At 34.7% G+C, this 12,924-nt stretch overlaps 1 long non-coding RNA gene across 1 annotated transcript in view; it reads left to right on the top strand.

Moving 5' to 3' along the window:
* The window catches only part of LOC102159601, an 83,204-nt gene that overhangs the window by 45,561 nt on the left and 24,719 nt on the right, over positions 1 to 12,924 (top strand). Inside the window, exon 2 of the long non-coding RNA XR_307193.2 lies at positions 7,022 to 7,100. This is a non-coding gene — a long non-coding RNA (uncharacterized LOC102159601). The remainder of the gene's footprint in view (positions 1 to 7,021; positions 7,101 to 12,924) is intronic.

Below are 12,924 nucleotides of genomic sequence, written 5' to 3'. Positions count from 1 at the left end.
TGACTGTTGACATGTCTGTGACATTATATAGTTTGTGTAAGCAAGGATATTTTGTTTTCATTTTTTGTATTTGTAATATTATACATCATACGGAAAAACAAAAATTTTCGACATCTCTAAGTGATAAAAATGAGTGAAGGATATACGTTTGGATATTTTTCTCGCAGTTCAAGTTTGTCAGTAAGAACTATTCTAAACATGCTATTTTCTATTCAAAATCTCATTGGTAAAGTTAACTCATCTTAAAGTTTCCTTCTGATTAAAAATTAGTTATCCTGCCAAGAGTATTTCTTTCTTTTTTTTTTAAATTGGGGATGCCTTAATTTATTTATTTATTTATTTTTACAGAATAAAATACATACATTTACACACAATTACATTCACACAGATTATTATAACATGGATCTTAAGAAACAGATTAAGTGACTCCCACTGGAGAAGTGGAATGGAAAATATGCTAAGACAAATATGAAATTTATTCTATACTTTATCCCAATTTTATGGCTTTCATCTTTACTACTTAGTTTTATCTATTACATTTCAATTTTTCTTTAAAAATTAGCATTATATTAAATTGTTATAATATGCGACTAAAGTTTATAAAGAAGAAAGTCTTGGAGTTCCCGTTGTGGCGTAGTGGTTGACGAATCCGACTGGGAACCATGAGGTTGTGGGTTCGGTCCCTGCCCTTGCTCAGTGGGTTGATGATCCAGCGTTGCCGTGAGCTGTGGTGTAGGTTGCAGGCACGGCTTGGATCCCACGTTGCTGTGGCTCTGGCGTGGGCCGGTGGCTACAGCTCCGATTCGACCCCTAGCCTGGGAGCCTCCATATGCTGCGGGAGCAGCCCAGGAATTAGCAAAAAAGACAAAAAAAAAAAAAAAAGCCTTATATACCATTAAATATTTTATATAGCATAGTAAAAAGAATAACTTAACTGGTAAGCATAACAAAAATAATACACCCTCTGAAAATAAGTAAAATATAAAATGCATAAGTTGGTTAAAAAACAGTGTAACTATATAAATATGTCCTCACAATTTGTTCCATCTCATTGATTCTTCAATAAAGGCATTACACCATTCTAGGTGATGTGATAAACAAGACATTCTAGACTTTACATTGTACCATGGAGAGAAATGGTTATTAATAATACAATTGTAGAACTGTATTATTTAATTATACAGTGGCATTATTTAATTATAATTATCATAAGTTCTTTGATGGAGAGGAAATCAGAATCAGATCTAAGAAGACTTCAGCATTCCAAGAATGATGTCAAATGACCCCCTTCATGGTGAATTATGCACATATTTACTATGAGATATATTTCTTTTCCAGAGATTCCTTGTTTTTGTATCAATTGTAGATTTTTGGTTTGCAGTTATTCTGAAATTTTGATGTAAGAGTCTAGATGTATATGAGATTGTTTTAAGTAGTTGTTCTCTTAATTGCAAGTTCATCTCCGGTGTCCCGCATTTGTACCCACCTCTTCTCATGATTTCTGATTTTGATGGTATAATTGTGCACGGATGATTTCGTATCTTTACTGTATATATACCTTTACTGGTGAGCCTTGTCATTTGTGGAATTTTTGTATCCTGTTGCTCATCTTTTCTTTCCTGCCTAGAGAAGTTCCTTTAGTATTTGTTGTAAGGCTGGTTTAGCATTGCTGAATTCTCTCAGCTTTTGCTTATCTGAGAAGGTTTTTATTTCTCCTTCAAATCTGAATGAGAGCCTTGCTGGGTAGAGTATTCTTGGTTTGAGGTTTTTTCTTTTCATCACGTTAAGTATATCATGCCACTCCCTTCTGGCCTGCAGAGTTTCTGCTGAAAAATCTGCTGGTAAGCTTATTGGGGTTCCCTTGTATGGTACTTGTTTCTTTTCCCTAGCTGCTTTCAACATTTTCTCTTTGTCTTTAATTTTGGTCAGTTTGATTATTATGTGTCTCAGGGTGTTCCTCTTTGGGTTTATTTTATATGGTACTCGTTGTGCCTCCTGGATTTGAGTGAGTGGTTCCTTTCCCATGTTAGGGAAGTTTTCAGGTATTATCTCTTGGAATATTTTTTCTGTCCCCTTCTCTCTCTCTTCTCCTTCTGGCACCCCTATAATATGGATGTTGGTGTGTTTAACATTGTCCCAGAGTTCCCTGAGACTCTCTTCATTTTTTTTAATCTTTTTTCTCTTTTCTGTTCTGCATCCATAATTTCCTCTAATCTGTCCTCCACCTCGCTTATTTGTTCTTCTGCCTCCTGTATTCTGCTGTTAGCTGCTTCTAGTGAGTTTTTTATTTCAGTTATTGTATTTTGCATCTCTTCTTGTTTAAGTTTTATATCTCATTTCTCTTTGCTCAGTGTTTCCTGTAAATTATCCATCTTTGCCTTCAGTTTATTTCCAATGTCTTGCATCATCTTCAGCATCAACAGTCTAAAGTCTTTTTCCTGGAGGCTGAGAATCTCCTCATGGCTTAGCTGATTTTCTGGGTTTTTCCTTTCTCCCTCATCTGAGTTATAATTCTCTGTCTTTTCATTTTTATAGGTTTTTGGAGTGGTGACCTTTTTATAGATAATAGAGCTGTAGCCTCTCTTACTTCTGGCATCTGCCCCCGTTGTGGCTGAAGTCAGTGTGAGGGGCTTGCTACAGCAAGCTCCCTTCCTGATGGGAGGGGCTGATGCCTGCCCACTGGTAGGTGGAGCCGATTCTAATCCCTCTAGTGGATGGGGCTTAGTCTCTGGATGGGATTATGGGCTGCTGTGTGCCTGAGGGGTCTTTAGGCAGCCTGTTTACTGAGGGGTGGGGCTATGATCCCACCTGGATTGTTGTTTGCCCTGGGGCTTCTCAGCACTGACTGTCGGGTGGGGCCAGATTTTCCCAAAATGGCCACCTCCAGAGAAAGGCTTTGCCTTCAATGTCCTTCCCTCACAACAAGCCACATTCACCCCTGTTTTCCCATGATGTCCTCCAAGAACTGCAGTCAGGTTTGACCTAGGTTCCTGTGGAGACCTCGCTCTGCCCTGGGACCTAGTGCACGTGAAAGTCTGTGTGCACCTTTTAAGAATGGGGTCTCCGTTTCCCCCAGTCCTGTGGAGCTCCTGTGCACAAGCTCTGCTGGCCTTCAATGCCAGATGCTCCAGGGGCTCTTTCTCCAGTGACAGATCCCAGCATGTGAGGGTTTGATGTGGGGCTCAGAACTCTCACTCCTGCAGGTGAGTCTGTGTGAGCCAGTTAGTTTTTAGTCTGTGGAGCTTCCCACCCGGGAGGTATGGGGTTGTTTATATCACGAAATCACCCCTTCTACCTGTGGATGTGGCCTCCTCTTTTTCTTCTGGAGTAGGGTATGGGTTTCCGGTCCATTTGGGTGGAGATTGCTCCCTGCCAAGAGTATTCTTAACATCAACTCTTGTTTCTGACACAATTGTGAAGCCCCAAATTATCCAAATATACATTCTTTTCTATTGGTGATCAAAGCAAAATTGGAAACATTACTGTATAAATCACTTGGTAGTTTTTAAATTAGATACTATGGAGACATTGGAGTGCCTTGGAAGTCATTAATAAATCATACATTAGATATTTCGTGTTACAATTAATTCAATAGTGCATATTTATCTCACTTTATCAAATGTAATAGTTATCTTCTTTTTATCAGATGAAAATAGACATATTTGAAAACCTATGTTTACAGAAAAACCTGCATATAAATATTTACAACAGTTTCATTCATAGTTCCCTAAAATCAGAAGCAATGAAGATGTCCTTCAATAAGTGAATGGATAAAAAAACTCTGGTACATTTATATAATGTGATATAATTGAGTGATAAAAAGCAATAAGATATCGGAGTTCCTGCAGTGACTCAGTGGGAACAAATTCAAGTAGTAACCATGAGATTGTGGGTTCCATCCCTGGCCTCACTCAGTGGGTTAAGGTTCTGGGGTTGCCGTGAGCTGTGGTGTGGGTCACAGATGTGGCTTGGATCTGGCATTGCTGTGGCTGTGAGGTAAGCTGGGGCTACAGTTCTGATTTGATACCTAGCCTGGAACTTACTATACATATGTGGTGGGTGTGGCCCTAAAAAGCAAAAAAAAAAAAAAAAAAAAAAAAAAAAAAAGCAATGACATATCAAGTCACATTTTGCTGAGGAACTTTTAAAAGCATATTGCTAAGGTAAAGAAGCTAGTGTGAAAGGGCTTTATACCATATGATTGCAATTAAATGACAGCCTGGAAAAAGCAAAATTATAGAGACAGGTAACAGAGCAGTGGCTTTCACGAAACAGGGAGGACTATATGTCTTCTTAAAATCCACAGAACGTTACAGCAAAACATGCAAACTTTAACGTATGCGATGTTTAAAACATAATTTGGGAGGTTGAGAGATTTTGTAGGACGGCATATAGCATGTGACAGAAGAATCAGACTATACTAGATTTACATAAAACAACTTCCCTGAATGAGGGAGAAAAAAATGTTCACGTTAAGTAATTATGGAAATGAGTGGTATCTATAAGACCAAAGCCAAAGGAATCATACACAAATACTACACTCTAGTAGAGAAAGATGTTTCTCATGAGAGCACAGGTTAATTTTTAAAAAAGCAAATATGTATACTATAATTGAACAATTAAGTAAATGAATAGTCAATGACAGGATCCAGGTTTCTCACTACTGAAGCAGGAGTTACAAATGAGAAAGAGAAGGCTAGAACAATCAATGTGGCAATCAATAGAAGAGACTTAGGAGCATCAATATGAATTCATGGTTACCAATTAATACAGATATAGGTGTTTACATCCAGAAATATTAACAGGTATGTGTATAAACATGTGGGTTCATAGATACTCTGATACATATATAATTACTCATTCAGCTGAGGAAGATAGAATTAACAACAACCCAATGACAATTAGCACAACTTGTACACAGATTTTGGTTTCTAGTACTATTCTCCAATGAAATAAACTAGTGCTCCTTAGAGGAGATGAACCTGGAACACCATGTATTGCTAGAAAATAAGAAAGTACTTAAAAAAATAAAGAATAAAGGCAGAAAGGAAGGCAGGAAGGCAGGAAAGCAGGAAGGGACGGAGGAAGGAAGGGAGGAGGGAAGGAAGGAGAAAGAAAAGAAGGAAAGAAAAATAATTTCTGAGTTATCTTCTCTCTCACACACACACATACACAAACACACACAAAGAACATACACATTCTAGTGACTCACATAATACACAAAAACTGACACACTACAGCATCATAACTATTTGTTTACCTTCAGTAAATCTATACTTAAATAACCTCAAAGAAGGTACAGCCAAGAAGAATTGTGTTTATCCAGCATCTGATTCCATGATAAAGATCACCTCTAAACCACTGCATTTCCAAATGTTAGAATCCTAAATGAAAGACTCAAAATTATCAAATTTGTTTTCACTTTTTCCATATATTTTATTTTTGATGTGGTTTTTAGTTTTTAATTTTTTTTTTTCGTCTTTTTGTCCTTTTAGGGCCGCATCCATGGCATGTGGAGGTTCCCAGGTTAGGGGCCCAATCAGAACTTTTGCTGCTGGCCTACTCCAGAGCCACAGCAGCGCCAGATCTGAGCCGCGTCTGCAACCCGCAACACAGCTCACGGCAACGCAGGATCCTCAACCCACTGAGCGAATTCAGGGATTGAATCCGCAACGTCATGGTTCCTAGCCGGATTCGCCTCTGCTGCGCCACAACGGGAACTCCTTTGATGTGATTTTTAAAGTGATTGAGATTTTATATGATTTTTAAAAATATGTATAGCAATCGAAATAAATTGCTTAATAGTCTCATCCTTCACAGAAGTACATTTAAATATTTTCTATACTATGCTTTCTAAATCTGTCATTTTACTAAGAACTATTTACATGTAATAATACCATCTTAATGCATGGAAGAAATATTCCTAGAAAAAAACATTAAATTATATTATTATTTTTGGTATCTTCCACCAAAACATTTAGGCGAACAATATAGTTAGTGGATAATGAGCATGGCCTAAGTTTCCAGTTTTTGCAAAAGGTTAATTCATTGAAAATTCTCTATTGTTATATAATGTGTTCATTTCAGAAGAATTCAGTGCTAAGGTAGAGGCCATGTATTTGTATTTGTATTAGAGCTCAACTGATGTCAAAGTTTCAAAACTGTTGACTGTAGCCTTGAAAGGCCAGTAAAATCATTATCACCATTAGGGAAGAAGAAACAAACTTGAGATTATATAAAATTCAGGATTGGCTTAAGGTTCTTAAAAATCAGGCTAAAATATTATTGAATTGTATTTAATTTGGTGCTGAGCTTCCATTGCAATATGACAGATGAAAATTATGATATTTTAATGTACCTAAACTCTAGTCAAGAGGTCCAGAATAATTAATTCAATTAATTGCTCAATAATACATGAGGCATGTGTGTATGCATATGGGTGTGTGTGAGAGAAAGAGAGCACAAGAAAGACAGAGAGACAGAGGAAAAGAGAGAAACAGAGGAACAGAAAGCTGAAATGTTAAAGACTATCTCTCTTCTTCTCAAATTTAAACTGTAGAACTCAGAAATTACTTTTCAAGTAACATCTCTCATGCATTTATTACCCCATTTATATTTACTTTTAACAAAAGGAACTCAGAAGTCTTTGGTATTATAGCAAATGCAAAGATGTGCCAGGGTAAGAAATTATCTTTGTTTTTTTTGGTGCTTTTTAAATGACAAACTCTAAAAGTATTTTTGTAATCAAATATATGCAAGGATGATGTCACTGTCTTAATAATTATATGAAGAAGTGTTCATAATCACATTTTCGTACAAAAAACACTCTTGGTCAAATTGGAAGGCATTTAAAAAATTGTGCTTCTATTTCTTGATATTTTGAGAGCCAATACAACAGCTCTGGTCTGTGGTAGTTGATTAGAGGATGGGATTATTGTTCATCATTTTTCATCATTTAATCTATTTAATTTCAAGAGCAAAGTAAAATTGCTGGTTATTTTATATTTGTCTACTAACACAGATAAAGAAAACTGAAGTCTACCTTGAAAAAGCCATGATGCAAATGAAAAATTTAAATGATTTATCAAATCATTGGCAAGGTAAGTATAACTAAATATTATTAAAAATGAGACTGAGTCATCTATATTATGGTAAAATTGTTATAAATTTCTATGAATGCCAAATTTTCTGTTCTTTATTGATTTTATTTTGGAAAAGTCAAAATTTTAATATTTTATTAGTTAAACATTTATGCAGTAATTCTGATGAGTGTCTCTTGGCACAAGATACATCCTCTGTGATACAGAGATTATCAGCCATGGTAATTCATCCCAGTACTCATAGATAGAAGTGATGAAGCCAGAACTGACACCCAATTACTACAGCTCCAGATTCATGTTCGTTTCTAATTTTTTCCAGCTTTAGACTTGTCAATTATACTTCAATAAGACAGTCTTAACTATTACGTTACATAGCTTCAATTCACCTAGACATTTACTGATGTTACAAATAAAATACAATCATTTTATCAAAGCAGATTATTTCTCCACATTAAATAACAACTATAGGGATAAATACAAAGAATGAATTACTCAGCATAAATAATTTTAAAATATATAGTGCAGTAGTTATTAAAAATCATAACAAAGATCATTCCTATACATAGAACATGTGAAGTTGTGTTTGAACTACAGACATATCAAAATGCTTATTATATTATTATTCTTTTTCTTGTGATTTCCAGCCTAAAAAGTATCATTTACTAATAACTTGTTATTGCTGATATAAAGTAATTTTATGTGACTAAATAAATCCTTGCTTTTGCCTGTGGAATTATGATATCACTCTAAATTTTGCTTTGGGATATATAGTCAGTAGTTAACACCACAGGCTCAGTGGGCAATCATTATTACAAGAAAGCCAGTGACCAACTAATTATGTGTACATATCTAGAATAATTATTTTAGCAAGAAAATAAATATGTAAAGCAAAACTGATAAAGCCTCACTCCTTCATCCTACTTGGTACAGAGAAATGAAAATAATTTTCCATTTGTAAACTATTTTGAAATTTTCTCAACAAAAACAGTAGAATAGGGGAAATTTTCTAATAAGCTAGTTTTTATTTCCTCTCATTTTGACCTATTCAAAAATTCATTATGGTGATATTAATCAGTATTATTATATAAATATTCAAAACATTTGTGCTGTATTTGTAAATACCAAACTGGTAAAATTATAAAAACATCATTGAAAGGTAATATTAAAAAGTATACATTTCAACTTCTCATAAATTACCATTTCAAAAATATATTTTTGTAATCAAAATTTCTGAAAATATGACTTCTGTTCCCCTGAGTGAAATAATATTATAGAATTCCAAGTATTAGTTATAGAATTCCAAATATTAGTTAATATGGTAGATCATTACTGCCTTTTTCTAAAAACCTAACATACTCTTCACAAAATATTCAGTCATACACCAGAAGAAAAAGTTACCTAGCATTTTATTTCTGACTTCTTGAAAAGGCAAAAAGAAAAATTTCTACTGAGACACAGATTGTATGGCTGTAGAAGGAGGTTATTGTAGAAGGCTGGTGGAAAAGTAAATCAGTTTGGGCCTATTTGACTTGATGTTTTTATGAAAAAATCAAGAGATGGGAATTAGATAATTGGGAATCACAAAGATAGTGGAAACTGAATCAATGAAAGATAGTTCTACTTCAGAATCTGCAGAAAGACTATCATCTGATCAAATTGTATGGGCATCCACACTGCTATGCCTGTCATCTTATAGACTCTGTGTCTCAGTAGAGATTTTTCTTTTCACCTTTTCAAGAAGAATCAAAATTAATTCTTTAATACATGCATCTGTGTGTTCACTGCATCACTATTCACAATAGTCAAGACATGAAAACAACCTAAATGCCCATCAACAGATGAATGGATTAAGAAGAAGTGGTATATATAAACAATGGAATACTATTCAGCCATAAAAAAGAAATAATGCCATTTGCAGCAACATGGATGGAACTAGAGACCTCATACTAAGTGAAGTAAGTCGGAAAGAAAAATCCAAATACCGTATGACATCACTTATATCTGGAATCTAATATACGGCACAAATGAACTTTTCCACAGAAAAGAAATACATTGACTTGGAGAACAGACTTGTGGTTGCCGATGGGGAGGGAGTGGGATGGACTGGGAGTCTGGGGTTAATAGATGAAAACTATTTCATTTGGAGTGGATAAGCAATGATAAGCACAGGGAACTATATAGTCACTTGTGATGGAACATGATGGAGGATAATGTGAGAAAAGGAATGTGTATATATATATATGTGTGTGTGTGTGTGTGTGACTGGGTCACTTTTCTATACAGTAGAAAATTGACAGAACACTGTAAATGGACCATAATGGAAAAAGTAAAAAACATTAAAATAAATACATTCAAAAAAGTAATTAACAACATAAGCTTTATTCTCAAAAAAAAAAAAAAAAAAACCAACAAAAAACAAAAAAACCTGTTTAAAAAGATCCAAATGGGATTGGAGGTGAGAAAGGTGAAGAGGTAGAGCACAGAAGATTTTTAGGGTAGTGAAAATACTCTGAATGATACCATAATAATTGATGCAAGTCATCACACATCTGTCCAAACCCATAGAATGTGCAACACCGAAAGTGAATCCTAAGGAAAACTACGGACTTTGAATGATAATGATGTTGATGTAGGTTTATCAATTGTTAACAAATGTGCACCTTTTGTGGGGGATGTTGATAATGTTGATAGTGGGAGAGGCTATGCATGTGGGTAATAGGATCTTCTAGGAGATGTCTGTACCTATCCCTCCATTTTGCTATGAATCTTAAGCCGCTTTAAAAAATGTCTCAATATCATTAAAGATAAAAAGGAATCAATTTACTCAGAAGTCTTTCAAATGGTAATAAACCAATGTAAGACAATTTTTATGTCCACTCCAATGTAGACTCCAATGTATAAGATTCAACTAATCCTGGAAAGACCATCAGAGGTAAGTAGGTTCCACTGCGAGACATCAATAAGTTATTGCTACCTGATTTTCCTTGTTCCTAACACGACAACTTTGAATCCTAAAATCATTAATCCTGAGACCACTAAAGGAAAATAACAGCTTACAAATGTTCTTCATACTTTTCCATACTTCACAGCATTTCCTTTGCTACGTATCTAATTTACTATAGCTTTTGAAATTGAAGAATAAATATTTCTGGGTGGCCAGTAGAAATCAGGGAGGTCCATGCTGAATATTCCAAACAGACACTGAAAATTTTTACTCTTTGTTTTATTCTCTGTTCTATAACATAGTGCTGATATTGGAAAGCAAACAATAGGACTTTTCTTTCAAAAGTTCTGTTCTTTACTTCAGTTTTTCAAACTTCCACAGCTTCTTTATTTCCTTATTATAAATACCAAAAATAGCAGCGAAGTTATTCTTAAGCAAATGCTCAGTTTAAAGACTATGTACAATTATGTTCCTTTAAACTTCTGACCTGGTAAAGGAAGTAGGGCAGCTTTCCAACAAGACAGTTTACTTTTTTGTCATTCTTAGATGGGAGAACATTGGGAATGAAAATAAGGGCAAGCTTCATCTCATTTGTCTCTTTCCATGGGCACAAGGCCAGAAAGCAGGCCTCTTAAGTTAAAAAGAGCTGAGACTATTATAAAACATGTTTCCACCTTTTCTGCCTCTTTAGGTTGAAAACAGGGTGGACTGTCTGTCTTGGTAGCTCCCAAATTTCGTCACAAAAAGATACAGAAAGGCTCATAAAGTCTTTGCTATCTAAAATGACATTCTTAAACTATGGGATTGAAAGCAACACTAGAGAAAGATATAAGATTTAATAGCATAAAACTCAAAAAACTTCACAGAAGTAGTCTTACTTGGAGAGGTAAGGGGATAAAACAGATCTTCACAAATTTTAGGCATACCCCAAAGCTGACTGTAGGAGTTATGCCAGTTTCCAAAATGAACTTATTCACCAGATGTAGGGTCAGGTTCCACAGATTCTATCACTCAACTAAAACGAATTCCACTTGTTTGGTTTTCTTTCACCAAAAGGCAAATTGACCTTTGCACATGTAAGTAAAGTGCAAGGGCATATAGTTCCCTGGAATTCATTGATACTTTCAGGAGATATAAGCTCCTTATACAGCAATTTAATATAAAACAAAACCCATTTTTGCTAGATCCTGCGCCTTACCAATTTCATAGTCATATCAATCTTGGGGAAATGAATGTCTTTATGCTACAATACAGTAAAAAAAGACACACTAAATTATGACTATTCAAGTTAGAAAAGGAGGAAATACAGTTAAGATTTCCAAATCAAAATGACTTTTTTTTTTTTTGCTTTTTAGTGCTGCATTTGCAGCATATCGAAGTTCCCAGGGATCAAATCCTGCAAGACCAGGAATCAAACCCTCATCCTCATGGATACTAGGCAGGTTCATTACCCCTGAGCTACAATGAGACTCCTCAAAATGACTTTCTTAGTGGCCATACTGGAATATGTCAAAAGGGAAAGGGGACATAACAGAGATATGAGTATGATAAAAATGAATTTAAAGTGTCTAGAAATAAAGGAGAATAAAATATCTTCACATGACTCAGTGATTCAAAATGTAATGCATTAACAATTTTCTCATCTCATTACATATAAAAATGTTATATATTAAAAGTTTTAATGCTACAATCATTAATTCTAGTCCTTATTTTTGGCCATAAATCACATAATATTCTTCCAACAACTTATTCTATCATTCTTTCTCAGATGTCTTATTCTTCTTTCTTATTTTATGATTATATATATATTTCAAAACCTAGCCATTTCTTAACCTTGTCTCAAGCCTACATCTGGCTAAAAGAAGCTCTGTCTTGTCTCACCTAAGATCAGGTAAATGGAACCTGGTGGGTAAGGTTTACCATTACCACTGAGCATGAGCAGAAACTTCATTTGGGAAAAATAGCAGAAAATATCTGTTTCATTTACAAATAACATAATTTAAGTTCAAAATATATTTTGATTTGAGTATAATTCTAGAGTCTGAAAATATAATCTGTTTTCTTTGTTTGAAATGTATTAACATTCAAAGCATTAAACAGTGGTGAAAGAAAGAGCTTTTAAAACTTTGCTTCTGAAATACCTCTGACCAGCCTTCCCAGTTTGTCTAGGACTGGAGGATTTTTCAGCAGTGAACCCCAAAAAATTCCAGGCAAACCAGGAGTGAGTGAGTGTGTGTGTGTTTTCATGGTGAGTTGGGGTAAATGGATGGGATATTTTGGATGGGTTTTGGAAGAATATGGGTTGAAGTAGCACAAGGAAAATAAGAAACATCTTAAAAGTGAAAAAATACTTGACACAAAGTTAGCATTCAAAATCATGCAAACTTGCATTTTATACTATATATGATCATTTTAATATAAAATCATTTATCATAAAAAATTTCTTTAGTGATAAAAATTCTTTTTTCTTCTCGACTTCAGGTAAAAGTGGTTTCACATGTATCACTTGGCTTCAAAGACCATCTTGTCACACTGCCACATACCTTGGAAGATTTAAAGAATTACCATTTATTTCTCAACTCTATTAAAATATAGACTTCTCAAATGTTGAAGTTGATGACATATTCATGATCATTTAAAAATCAAAATGGAGTAACTCCAGTCCAGAATAGACCCAGGTAATCACTGTGGATATGGTTTCAGACACATTCCTGTATCCATGAGAACTTGAATTTTCTCTGTATTGCATCAAATGTAAGGACACCATAAGCCATTTTCAAAACAACTCCTAACAACTGCTAGCAGCAACTTTGTAGTTCCAGAGTATCTGCATGTCCTTTGCAATTGTGTAATCATTCCAAATGCCAACCAGTTCTTAAC

This window comes from Sus scrofa, chromosome 13 (genome assembly GCF_000003025.6).
Source record: "Sus scrofa isolate TJ Tabasco breed Duroc chromosome 13, Sscrofa11.1, whole genome shotgun sequence".
NCBI classification, from domain to species: Eukaryota; Metazoa; Chordata; class Mammalia; order Artiodactyla; family Suidae; genus Sus; species Sus scrofa.
This window is presented reverse-complemented; position numbering and strand designations above follow the sequence as displayed.